This window comes from Anser anser (genome assembly GCF_964211835.1).
Source record: "Anser anser genome assembly, chromosome: 11".
In the NCBI taxonomy this organism is placed as follows: Eukaryota; Metazoa; Chordata; class Aves; order Anseriformes; family Anatidae; genus Anser; species Anser anser.
Window position 1 is genome coordinate 5,912,688 of NC_139732.1, and position 13,378 is coordinate 5,926,065.

The 13,378-nt window shown below is 37.4% G+C and overlaps 1 protein-coding gene across 1 annotated transcript in view; it reads right to left on the reverse strand.

The window, feature by feature from the left end:
* The window catches only part of LOC310905500 (uncharacterized protein), a 139,638-nt gene that overhangs the window by 102,155 nt on the left and 24,105 nt on the right, over window positions 1-13,378 (reverse strand). The window contains exons 3-6 of the mRNA XM_083851856.1: window positions 12,371-12,493; window positions 7,736-7,849; window positions 4,540-4,587; window positions 3,300-3,458 (exon numbers count right to left, since the gene is read on the reverse strand). The gene's annotated coding sequence lies outside the window, so the exon portion shown is untranslated. The remainder of the gene's footprint in view (window positions 1-3,299; window positions 3,459-4,539; window positions 4,588-7,735; window positions 7,850-12,370; window positions 12,494-13,378) is intronic.

A 13,378-nucleotide genomic window follows, 5' to 3' on the forward strand; every position in this document is an offset into this window, starting at 1 on the left:
AAATATTCCTTCATTTTCAAATGTTGTTTCAATATTAACAGCTATCAAAATATTTTTGAAGATCGCTATTAACATTTCATACGTCTATCAGCCTATCAACAACGCTACTCACTACCCACAAAACTCTGCCAGTTTTTAAACACAAAATTAAAAGAACAGATATTTTTACTAGATTGTTTTTTTAAAAAAATGCTTTGCCCATCAAACAAAAGCAAATATTAGCAACCACCAGTTTCTTTTATCCCATTTCTTAGTTGCTTTGCTTTCCTTGGCTGGGAGGTAAACAAAATACCTTTTTCAGTGTACAAAATTTTAAAAAACAGTACCAAAATACTTTGCCATGAATTTAAGAACAAGAAATGTTAATATCACAAACATCATGTTACAGCTAGCAATTGTCAACTTGTTGGTGTTCAGCTCAGAGAATTTGTAATCATGACTTTTTTTCCCAAGTCTTCTATGCCTATTCTAATATCTGATAGGAATCTTCATTAGTTTCAAGGCCAAAATCTGAAAATCAATTTATCTGACTGAGCTGAGTTAAATAAAAGAATAATTAAAGTCTCTAATGAGCAAAAATCTTCCTTGTCTTTCAAATATTACTTAAATGCTAAAAACATAAGTGATTTCAGTGGAAGAATTACATCTTTCTTATCATTTATCTTCAGTTTTAAACTGTATCTCTAATAAAAACAGCATTATAAAAATAATGTCATGAATTAACTTTATTCTATGCAGTGACTGTTCCTGATTCACATTCAAATGGGAATATCCCTGTCTTCCCAGAAACAGACAATCACAGAACTCAAAGTTCTCCACATTCACCATTGCCTTCCAATAAACAAAAACAAATTTCCTAGACAACACCCTCAAGATCTATATAACACAGGGCTGTCCATCCTCTTTTCTCAATACCAGAAAACCACAGGGCAGGAGCCCGTGGTTCTTACTTGAAATACCCCCAACATCACAAGCAGGTGTAAGGAAACCAACATCAAGGCCAAACAAAAATAATTTTTTTCAAAACAATTTTTTAAATTCCATATTTGATTTATTTTTTTTTAATCAGTGTCCTCAGCCTTTCTCATAGGTGAGATGCTCCAGTCCACAAAGATGATTAAGGGCCCTTTGCTGGACTCTCTCCAACAGCTCCATCTCTCTCTTGCCTACAACTACTGGCAAGCACAAGAGGTAAAGGGGAGAAATCATGATGCCAGAAAAGTTGTTATGACAAATTCAACATGGTCACATAACTCATAAAAGGTGAAGTCACCTGTGAATTTATTCATATTCATCAAGTGCTTGCCAAACCACAGCACCAGCCGATCACATTTTCTGTGTGAACCAAACCATTTACAGAAAAGCTATTTTAAACACTGCTTATAAGAATTTCCAATATTTTCATGTCCCAATACCTCTCAAGTCAGGCTCCCTCAGTGCCCTTAGTCAAATGATATCAGCCTCAGAAAGAGAGAAAGATTTTAACAAATACATTTTAGAAATCTCAAAGTGATTAAAGTAGTTTTTCTATGCATAGTAATGAGGTGGTTTTCAGGTTTGCTCTTAAAGGGCTCAAAGCAAGTTTGAAGATGTGATCTCAGAGCTAAAAGTGACATACCCACTGGAAAGCTGGTAGCATCCCCTTCACATGATTGTGTAGAAATCTAATGTTTTTAACCTAGTGGATATTAAAATAGCTGACTCAAAACTCACCATTACTACTAAATTGACCCTAGGTATTAGGCAAGTATTGTCATTGGAAATACAAATACTTGATGAATGAGGGAAAATATTAACTAATATTTTTTTTAGAATGTTTTAGAATGACCATATAAAAAGATATTAATCATTAAAGGGCAGAGCTGAAGGTTAATAATACTAAATAGCAATAGGAAAATCATCACTGTGTCACTAAAAGAGCCAAAAGTATTTGATAACCATTTTTCACATGGCCACATAATTAGCACTACCCCTCTGCTACACGGGTATGATCATCATTAAGGATTTATGCTAGTGAGAGGTATCACTGTGCAACTATATTTAAAATAAACTTGATCACAGGATTGAAATAAATTGCTAAGATTCTTGTTGCCATAACTCATTATACTTTCTTAGTAGAATACTTGATATTCTTTATTTAAAAGAGATTTCTTGAAAACAGTGAAACACTTAAGAAAAAAAACACTGGAAAATAATAATAATAAAAAAACAGGACAACTACAGGCTTTTAGGTCTAGCTCTCAAGGTCAACTGATATCATTAGACTTACATGAACTCAATTCAAGTTACAGCAGGGAAATCACATTAGGAAATATGGGTCAAGTCATCCTGCAGTAATAAAGCTGTTACCTCCAGACTCAATTGTTGAAAAATTCTGTAAAACCTGTCATAGTTTAGTATTTCTAACATTAGAATCACAATTTAACAATGAAGTAGACCAACATTTAAAAAGTGTCACTTAAGTATTTATTCAGATGTTCTGATGAAAAAAATATAAACATACAAATACAAACAATATCTCAGTTTTAGTCCATAACCATTTGGTCCCTAACCATGTTCAAGCAGCAGAAAAATATACAGAGATAAATGAAAACGCCCTATGCCTTGCATACTGAAATAGCTAGGATAAAGAGCGACTTCAATGTCTGTGTGAGCTCAGGTGTAGGACTGGACTGATATGACCAACACAGTAAAAATACAAGGACCAAAGAGACCAAAGAGAATAAATGCTATGTAAATATGAATTACAGTGTCAAATTCAGACGAGGTGATGAAGTGACATCATCAAGTAGATAGAGCACTAAATCTAGGGCACTCAGTTACTACAATCATACGCTCGGTACAAAAATTAGGTTGCAACATTCTCAAATGTATATTCTCATTTACAGTTTAGGGAGGCATTTTCCAAGCACTCGGTGTTGGTGTTACTACTCCCAGTGAAGTCACATGGACGTTAACAATTGATTTCTAAGGAAGCAGGCATAGACTGAGCACTTTTGAAATCCCACTGTAAACGATTTTCATGGAGAGAATCTGAGTTTGTATGGCATCCATAGGATTACAAGCACCTCCAAAGGCTTCCAAAGAATAATTAGATACAAATTAGTGCTCGGTATACACTTAGTAAGAGCTTGCAGAACCCCTCAGACATTCAAACCTGCTTAGCTGAGGAGGAAGATGTGTGCAGGTATACTAACCCCCATTTTCAGCAATTGCTGCTCATATGAACAAACTGCCAAAGATGATAAAAAGCCAGCTACAGTGGACACCTAAAAGCTCCATAAGGGATCCCCACAAACCTTCACTCCCTCCTGCCCATTCCCAGCTCAAACACTCCTTGGTCCCTCTCGGAACTTCAGGCTTCAGCTCTAGCTTTCTTCTCATCCTCCCGCCCCTGCACGGAGCAGGCAGAGCAGCACTGTCTGCAGACACAGCTGCGCCGCAGATCGGGGACAGCCCTGAAAGAAGGACAGTAAAAAATGTGCTCATGCACTGTACTGCCTGACCACAGTATGGGTTTAACAGGGTTGGAGCCACAGCTCAAAACATTTAGACACAGAGAAAGCTTCTGAATACTCTAAAATTAGGTATCCCAAATGCTGACATTGTTTCAGATGATCACAACAATTAGCTGAACCTGTTTTGTATGGTTTTATTTTACACTTTTTTAATGTCATGCTAAATGCAATTCTCTTTCCAAGTTCAGTATGCAAGCACACACATTTTTTCCATACATTACTCAAATTTAGGCCTTGAAGTACTAGTTGGATCTCTTTTTCAGAAGCTAAATGCGGTGGAAGCCATTTAAATGAATAATGCTTTTTTTTTTTTTAATGGAACAGTGAAGTAATATAAGTGGGGCATATTAATTCCCAGACATGTGAAATTTATTGTCACTTAGATGCCCACTGGGAATAATTTATGCATCCTCGATTAAGAAAATATTTTTAATTTGAATTTGCATATTTTACTCATTATGACTAACCTTGACACAGTCCTTTTTGGAGGTGCCATGCCCTCAGGTGGGAGTTTACAAAGTGCCCATTTACCAGGAAGAAATAATGAAACAAAAATGCACATGTTTTCTAATGAGAAAAATAAGGTGGGTCTTGGACAGTATGCACCCTGGCTTACAATAGTCTTCAACGCTGTCTGGTGCAGTCAAAACCAGATTAGATTTGATGAAATAAAGGTGACCTTCCAGCACAAGAAGAAAACTTCAAAATAAACAAATAAATTATAAAGTCACATGGGTCAAATTGAGACAAAAACTTTCTGTAAAATTAATCTCTCCATTATCTGCCATTACAACAAAATGCACACGCCAGTGAACAGCTTCTGGGAAAGCCTTCTGTCTTCATAGCTTTTTTTTTTTTTGACAGATCCAGCAACTCTGAAATTCTTAGATTTATAAAACCAAAATTTAAAACTCTTTTCCCTAAACCATGGTCAAAGTCAATATTAAAACTCTAGTCTCTAAAATATTCAAAAGCACATATACTAAAGAAGTTTTTAAAAAGAAAAGATAAAGCTATTTACATCTCAAAATTTCACCTTGCAAAATTTCCTGATTCTCCTGGCCTCTACCTGGAAGCACAGAGAAGCAACATCGTTAAAAAAACAAACAAACAAAAACAAACAAAGAAACCACCTTTTCCTTCCACATTTGGGCTCTGCTTCTGCGTGAACAATGCCCACAGATCTCATTGCTGTGTGGACGAGATGGCCAGAGCCAGCAAGGCTGAAATAGGAAGAGGCGTATCAGACCACAGCAATACATTGATTTAAGGGGTAATGCACTCACCTTTACATAATGTACAGAATGCTGCTAGCCTTCACCATAGAAAATAATATCAGAAAAAAAGTCTGAAGGAGACCAAGACCTCCAGGCCCTCACACAGATGCACAGCTTTCACACTTTTGCAGTGAAGCACTATGCCTCTAAGCTTTGACAGAAAAATACTGAAATAGTTCAAAAAAGCAGTCAAAGTATAAGTTAAGTGTGAAGAAGCATTTGCATGACCAATTAAAATGTGGTCACATTTAGTTATTAAAATTAGAGAAGGATCTGGCTACAGCAAAAAAGCATAATGGATCATTCTGAAAAATCACTGTGGGCCGTGTGGGATGCACACCACAGAACTGGAAAAAAGAACTGTGATGGACAGGAGGAGAAATGCACCATGGCCAACGTGCAATTACCTGTCAACTAAAGAGCAGAAGAAATGGGTGGTTACGGAGAACAAGTAACCAATAAAATGGAAAATGCAGAAGAGACTTTCAAACATATTCAGTGCCTACACAAAGACCTTAAATACCCAAAGGCTGTCTTAACAGTAGTCTAGCACTTTTCTGGGCAGCTGATGTAAAGTTCAGGAGCATAGCACAGTGATCTCCAGAATGAGAACACTGCTGCAAGCTGTTTTCAGGGAATTAAAGACATCCAACTCCAAAAACGGAAGGATGGCCTGCACATTCACAAGCATCCCTGAATAATTCACATATTCTCATTCATGCATAGCTTTCTTCAAGCAGATTAATCCTTAACTACTACTTTTTACTCGAACAGCTAAAGATACATTATGACTTATAGTCTAAGGATTAAGTCTCCAGTTGGCAAAAAAATATTATATACATAAAAATAAGATGAAATTCCAGGCAACCTCAAAGGTTTCTGAGGTTTATGTTTTAAAGTTCTGACTGTTTTCCTACGAGCTTCCTAAAGAAAGAGGCTGCAATTAAAAATCTGTGGCCTTCTGCTAGTACAAAATCAGCTGTTCTATAAAGGCTCATACAACTACAGCACAACTGTACTACAGAGGAAACTAGGCAGACTCCGCAATTCACATCACTTATTAGAACTTCAGTTTAAAAATTAAAAAAATAATAAAAAAGTGCAACAGCTGATTTCATAGGGAAGACTGCAGATTTCAGAACTCCTTACAAGCGGTAGAGCTGAAACGTCATGCGGGTTTCAAACATGATTGAATTCAACCTGATTACCAGGTTGGCATGGGTCGGCACCATGTCGGTTACAGGGCGAACACTAGAACACTATTTAATTTACAGCCTGCAATCAAACCCATGCAGGTGGACTACAGCAAGCACGAGAACCCCACCATAGCTGCTACAGCTCTGTGAAGAGACCAGCCTGTTGCTCATCCGGTGATATTACAGGAATTGGGACTGACTCTCAGCAAATGAACTATGACCTCCCAAATACCTGAGGAAATACATTTAGGAAAAAAAGCAAATGTTACTCAGAAAATCCACTTGTACCACCCTCACAGCTGTATCTCCCAACTACATCTTCTGTGAAATGCAGCAGAAACTTTCTCACAACTTCTTCAACTCTCCATTTCCAAGCAAAATTAATATCAAAGTTCATGAACAGCACAGTATTCCTACAGTGCTGTGTCAGCATTTTAGATCCCAAAAGGTAGGATTTCCTCAACGGAAGGATTTCCACAGAGTCTAGACCAAACCATATGCAACTACAGCTAATCCAGCTGGAAATACTAAGATCGCAGTGGCAAAGCCAGGGGCTTTATTAGTGGTGAGCAGCTGCTTCCTTAAGAGGACACCATTCAGTTGAAATATGTCCAGTCCCTTGAGAATAGCTCTGCTTGCGTTACTGTTCTCAGCTGCAGTTTAGGAATTAAAAACTAGTTGTTCAGAGCAGTGGGATTACAGAGCAAGGTATTCTTCACTTTTTGTTTACAGAAGTAAAGACAGTGTAAATAACATATTTCTACGTGTATGAGCGTGTTTTATATATGCATTGCTGCAGTTTAAAACTTTCTTTACTTTTCAACACGAGCTTTCAGTTTCCTTTAATACATAACTGCCCAAGATTTCTTGTTAGGTTTCTGTTAAATACATATAATAGAAGGATGAAATAGACATTAGAAATCCCACTAAAACATTTATAAAAGACAAAGAAGCCATGGCAGTACAAGAAAATAGCTGTCACACAAGATCAAATGCATTTCCTTGCTTTATCCTGGCAGTGCCCCTGCAATGCCGTGGGGTACACTATGGACATGTCACAGATGCTCAACACCCAAGCTGGCAGCAAGGGAAAAAGGAAAAATGACTAAAAGATTGTGTGATAATCAAATTATGTCCTTACAACATATATACTAAAACACACATCTGCTACACACAAAGCCATCCTTAAGAGCGCAGTGCAGTTTCAAACAACAGCATTTTCTTAATGAAAACACACGGACTACAATCTCTGTAGGCTGAGGATTTCCTCCTCCGTCCTGCAATGTACCCCAGTGCCAGAGGAGAAAATGGTCTGTGTCACGTGCTATAACCAGCTGATATTCCAACGGAGAACAACCCGTAACATCTCTGGAAATATCACCAATGGAAAAGCATAGCTGAAAACATCTTTACCTATTACTTCATATGAATAATAAATTTATATGAATAAGAAATCTAGGAATCAAGCCTGATTTCTCAAATACATAGACACAGAACACAGCGGTTTTGCTGAATCATTGCACTCGATTCTTAAATGTGCCTTTTATAGAGGCATTATTCCCAAGTACATGCGGCTTAACCTTATTTTTGAAATTCCACGTTTCTCTATACCATCCCTGGAGTATTACACAGCTTAATTAGAATCAAAATAAAATGTATCACTTTTTCAGCCAGGTGGAAAATGTCAAAGACCTAAAGGATTTAATTTTGATACATTTAAAAAAGAGAAGACTGAAATACTTACTTATGCCTACTGTTTTCTAAAGATGATTTGCTGAAAAATGTATTAAAAGCAGCAAGTCAATTATGATCAAGCTCAGACAAATGATAAGAGAAATCCATTCTTGTAACTCTTCACCTAAAAAGAAACAAACAAAAAGAAAACACCAGAAAGTAAACTGATCAAAGGAAAGAGGAAAAAAAGTGCAATGGGAGAAAAATTAAATACTAACAGTTTTTAATCTTATTAATTTTAAAACCTTATTATTTTTTTTTTTTGCATTTCCCCAATGAATCTCAACAAGAATACAGAGGCTAAATTCTGTGTAAGTGAAAACAAAAAAGACTTTATATCAGTAAAAATAAACAATCACATATTAAACAGTCTTTTTCCTAAAGGTTAAATGTTTGTATGAAGAAAAGTAAAGTAAAAATTCTTGGGCACAGTGCCTCACTTTGCTGCAGGAGTTCTCTCCCGTTTGCCAACAGCCACCTGACACAGTCCCTCACACCTCCATCAGCCAGCTAAGCAGTGCAGGCGTTCGCTGAGAAGCAACTCCATGCTTCCATAATCTGCCAGAAGCTAAACCAGAAGCCTTGGTTTACACTGTGATCCACTGGAACTTTTCCCTGCCTTCAGGATGCAAGGTAACTTGCTTTAGGCTGGAGAAGAGAGGACATTTAGCCTGGTCCAGCTGATCTCCAGGAAAAATGTAAAAAAGGCTGTAGACTTGCAGTATAGCAATCTGTAGAGGACATGTCTTACACTCTTAGAGAGAATAGGAGCAACAAGAAAATGTCAGTGAGCTCTCTATGCCACAAAGTCCCAGAAAAACACAAGTCCATGAGCAAGACCATTACAAAGACAATGTGAGTTAATCTCACTAAATCTGCAGCCAACTCACCTTAGCATCACTAGTTGAAAGTCTTATTTTTTTTATAAGCCCCTAACTTAGAAACCATTTATGACTACTGTAAATGTCATAACAAGTTTTAAAATATGAGCAGCTGCAAAAATTTACACCAGCCACAGCCCAAGCTCAAAAAGGTGTTTTTGTTTTGTTTTGTTTTTTTAAGTTTTAATCTAATTTTCATATAGACTCAATAAAAGAGATGACAAAACATGGAATCCATTACTTGTATTTAATGATTTATAAAGTCTGATGACCTAGAGAACTAAAACTGAGCTTGTTTTGCCCAGAAAAATCATCTCACATGCGAAGAAGACAGAAAAAGTGCAATCTTTAATCACCTGCATTACTGGTTTCAGTTAAGAACACAAAATTGGTTTAATCTTACACAAGTTATGTAGTTCCAGCCTGAATCCTTACAAATATAGATGTTTGAAATTGCCTACTCTCCTTTGAATGAACCTGTTGATTTTTTTAAAGTAAAATCTGAATTACTCGAGTATTACATTATGTTGAATGTTGATTTCTTTAAAGAAAAGAATTCATCGACATTCATTGACGTTTTCTTGTTGCTCCTGTTCTCTATGACAGTGTATGACACATCCTTTACAAACTGGTATACTACAACTCTATAGACTTTTTTTCTTTATTTTATTTCATTTTTATTTACAGAAAACAGGCTGGAAAAAAGGAGAAACGCACACCAGCCCAGTCCCTTCTCCAAAAGCAGTCCATGTGTGGTTCCGGGCCAGGAGTTCATCTAATTTAAAAGGTCAATATTGCAAAAAGTTTTTAAAAGAAACACAAAAGATTTTTAATTGCTTAAGGAACCATAAGCACTTCAGCATTGATACTGCCAGTCTTCTAGATGCTAAAACACAGTTTGGACTCAGTCTTTGATACATGTTACACCATGTTGGGGATTAGGAATTAAGTTCCAGGGTTGCATATAGCATAATATTAAATCACACACAATGCACTATGAGCAATCCTCTGCTGGCCCAATCTACTGAAATGATTTATGCACAGAAATTTTAACTGTACAGCTGGGAGACTGCTGCACATTTGCACCTTCACAAAGAACCCCTGTCAAGCAAGTCACCGGTATAAATGCCATTTGGGCAGGTTTTAGACTGGCGTGAGATTTAGAGTTTCGAAATAAACCCACCTTCTTTCAATATGAAAGGACAACCAACATATTATATGGAAAGTATGCAGTTTCTTATGCACAAACATATAAATACATTTTATGGCAGTCACATAACAAAAAAAGAACCACCAGCATTAAATAAAAGACCTGCCACACTGCAACCTGTTGTTACTCCTCAGAGTGATTAAAATACGACTTCACCATGTTGAAGTGTCTCTCCTCCCCCTCGCACCAGCAAACCCTTTCTTCTTCGGTATTTGTTATACATTCTCATTTATATTATCTGTCTAGCTGTCTGTCCTTAGATTGTAATCTGCTTAGAACAGGCACTTTCCCTTCTTGACCATTCAGCAAGCACTGCAGTTGGTGGTACCATGGACAAATATTAAATGAAGCTCTCTGAAAAGAGAAAACTGTAAGAGGGAATTCTATTGTGTAAAACAAACGTTCCCACGGAAGAGAGCTAAGGTACATGACTGAACTAGTCTTTACTCAAAAGACTATTCAAAATATTGAAATGCTCCTCTGCATGTTGTTTGCTTGCACATAGACAGAGATGGCATGTTTTTGTGGGCCTCATTCGGACAGCCTTCAGGAGCACAAGCTTCTGCTGAAATTTTGACAGGAAACATGACTCGTGTAATTGTTTTCGGAAATTTAATCAGTGCTGTTAAAAATAAGTCAATGCCAGAAATGGGAGATGCTTAGCAATTCCTCCTTAAAAAGCAGGTTATATACCAGGGAAAAGATTTTAAGCAAACCATATTTCATCTTGCAAATGGAACAGTGCATGAATGAAAAACAGGGGCTACAGGCTGACAGTATCTCTAGAGCACCTGCTTGCTGCCCTGCTGTAAATTTAAGTAACCTTGCAGCATGCAGTAACTTTGAAATTAGAACCTGTCAAAGAGACTTTCTATATTATTTGTTTCAGTGCCTGCAAGTTTTGCCTTTCTGTTGGAGGGGAATCTCCACCTAGTTTTATAAAATTTGAAACAAAAAAAATTCCTCGAAGCCTCAGTTCAGTGGCAAAACAATTCCACAATTAAAAATCTCCTGGAAAAAAAAAAAAAAAAAACAAAAAAACAAACAACAACAAAAAAAACCACATGAGATGTATTCAGGTACAGCTGTGAAAAGAGTTTGCACAATTTGCTGCGAAGCTCCACTCAAACCCCCTCCAATCCAGTACCCTTTTGCCCTCAGCATCCACCTTCTCCCCTGTTGAAATCAAGAATGCAGAGTGGATATTGAAATTAACTAGTACAGTAAGTGAACTGCAGAATTAGTGCCAGTCTAGCAAATTAAACAAGGGAATAACCTAAATTTTTTTCCATTTTTCCTTTTTTATTACCAACAAATTAGAGGGCTCCAGTAGATTTTATCAAATACTGAGCTCCCCACTCTCTTTCTCAAACTGCATAAATGCCTTGAACTCCCAAAAGAACATCGCCATTCCTTAGCCCCATGTAGTTCTCTTTCATTTACCCACTTCCACAGCACCATTTTCAAAGACTTATTTTAGCCAAAGGGAACAAAAGTGGAAATCCTGAAAGGAGATCTGCAGATTTTTCCAGAATTTTTACTCTGCCCCCTCCACCAACTGTCCACAAGACCTCAGCTCCCCTGCTGAGATATCCTTTATGGATGACTCCTAAGGCACTTAAAGATTAAAACAAAGGAAGAGCTTTACAAGTCTTCCGCTGCAATGCCAGCCACAATAGTTTAGTCGCACTCTCTGAACACAAAAGAGAAGCCTACCCTTACCTTTGAAGTTGTAAGCCTCAGTCAAATTCCAGAAAACAGCAGACAGGCATGACAACGTATTATATAATTTATTTTGTGAACTACACAGAGACATGCACATACTACGTGATCTGATCGCACATGTGAAGTACAAAAAAAAAACAGTTATCAGCTACCAGATTGAACATGTTTTCTTTAAAAAGTAGTGCTAAACCAACCAAAGTTGATAAACAGCCTGATGGAACAACACCGTAAACATTCAGAAGAATAAGGAAAGCGTCTCTTTAATGCATAAGCCGTTCAGAATTGAGCCCCAAGTGCTGCGCAACGCTAACTACAATAGGCAGCCTGCAGGCTGCTTCAGAACTGCACAGGCACTGAATGCAAAAAAGAGCCACAGTGCTGCTGCGGTGGCATCGGCTCCAATTCGAGCACAATAAGAGGGCAGAGCACAGCCTTCTTCACTTGCATCACAAAAGGAAGAGACCAGACATCGCAAATTTTGTGTGCATGCCCTCAAACTGATGCTTAACAACACAAAACTTTTTACACATAAACTCCAAACCTCTAATTGATATACACAACTGGCTAATTTATCACATTCTTCCTTCCTCACAGTATCACTTGCTTTGCTTTCAAATAACGCTTAATTTCCAACCACTCCCAAGGCACAATTTAACCTAAATAAATCCATTCAGGTATGCTTCTGTCATCAGTTATTTTTCAGACTACTAAATTGTAACTATTTATTATTGCTTTGAATTTTGTGCATAGATATGAGATTAACTGGTGATACAAATAAAAGGCCAGTTTCAGTGATAGTTTTATTCTTGCTAGAACTAAAAGCTCTTACCCAAGCAGCTTCTCTACAACTCTGGAACAAGACCATAACCTGCCTGTATCAGTAATTCTGGTATCTTCAGAAGAGGCCATCACGGGTACCTGCTCTGTTTTGATGCATCCCCCCTGGAGCACTCTGCACATACGGAAAAAAAAAATAGATTTAGAAAGATGGCAAGTCCGACCACATATGGAGTTGATCCTATGCGTTGTGCCTCTGTGCAAACTCCTTCAGGATCAGGAAATAGCTTGCAATGTCATAAAATGCAGATCTCACTATAAAGCTGACAAGTAAAGACAAACAATGGAACTTCTTTTACCAAGTCTAACCTATGCTATACAAAAGCAAGCAAGCCTTTCCTTTTCCCTTTCCCTTTCCTAAACCTTCAGAAAAACTCATCTTTATGAAAGAACAAGGCATAGCTGACTTTTAAGAAGGAAGCAAGACCACTCGAAACAGGAGTTCTGGAAGAGCTGAGATATAGCCTGCTGGATATGCCTGAGCATTAATTTGCAGAGAATCCCGTATCCTATTTTGCAACATGTTTAAGAAGAAAAGGCATATCAGTAACATCAGTGACAGGATATCTGAATGCGACAAACTATCCTATGGAATGATAGCTTGATATAACCACACATGTATTTTCTAAAGCTAAAAAGCGTATTTTGACCATTTATTCTGAATACTTGGATAAAAAAGGACACAGGCTTTCACTCAGTAATGTCTCTCTTGAGCTCTCTAGATTTGAGATGCATTAGAACATGTGTCTCGAGAAAATTACAGTGTTTAAATCAAGACTTCAAGTGACAGAGAACCTACTGGGGCAAGATGTTCCAATGGTTAATTACACTATGTTCATTATGGTACATAGGGCAAAACCACTCTGCTCAGGAGACATATTAAAGTCACTAGAGGACAACAACCTAATCTGCTAGCTCCAATTTACTTTGTGAAAGAAATTCAGGCTAAAAAGACAAGGCATACACATGCTTTCTTAAAGCAGGAAGTGCCATGGCATGC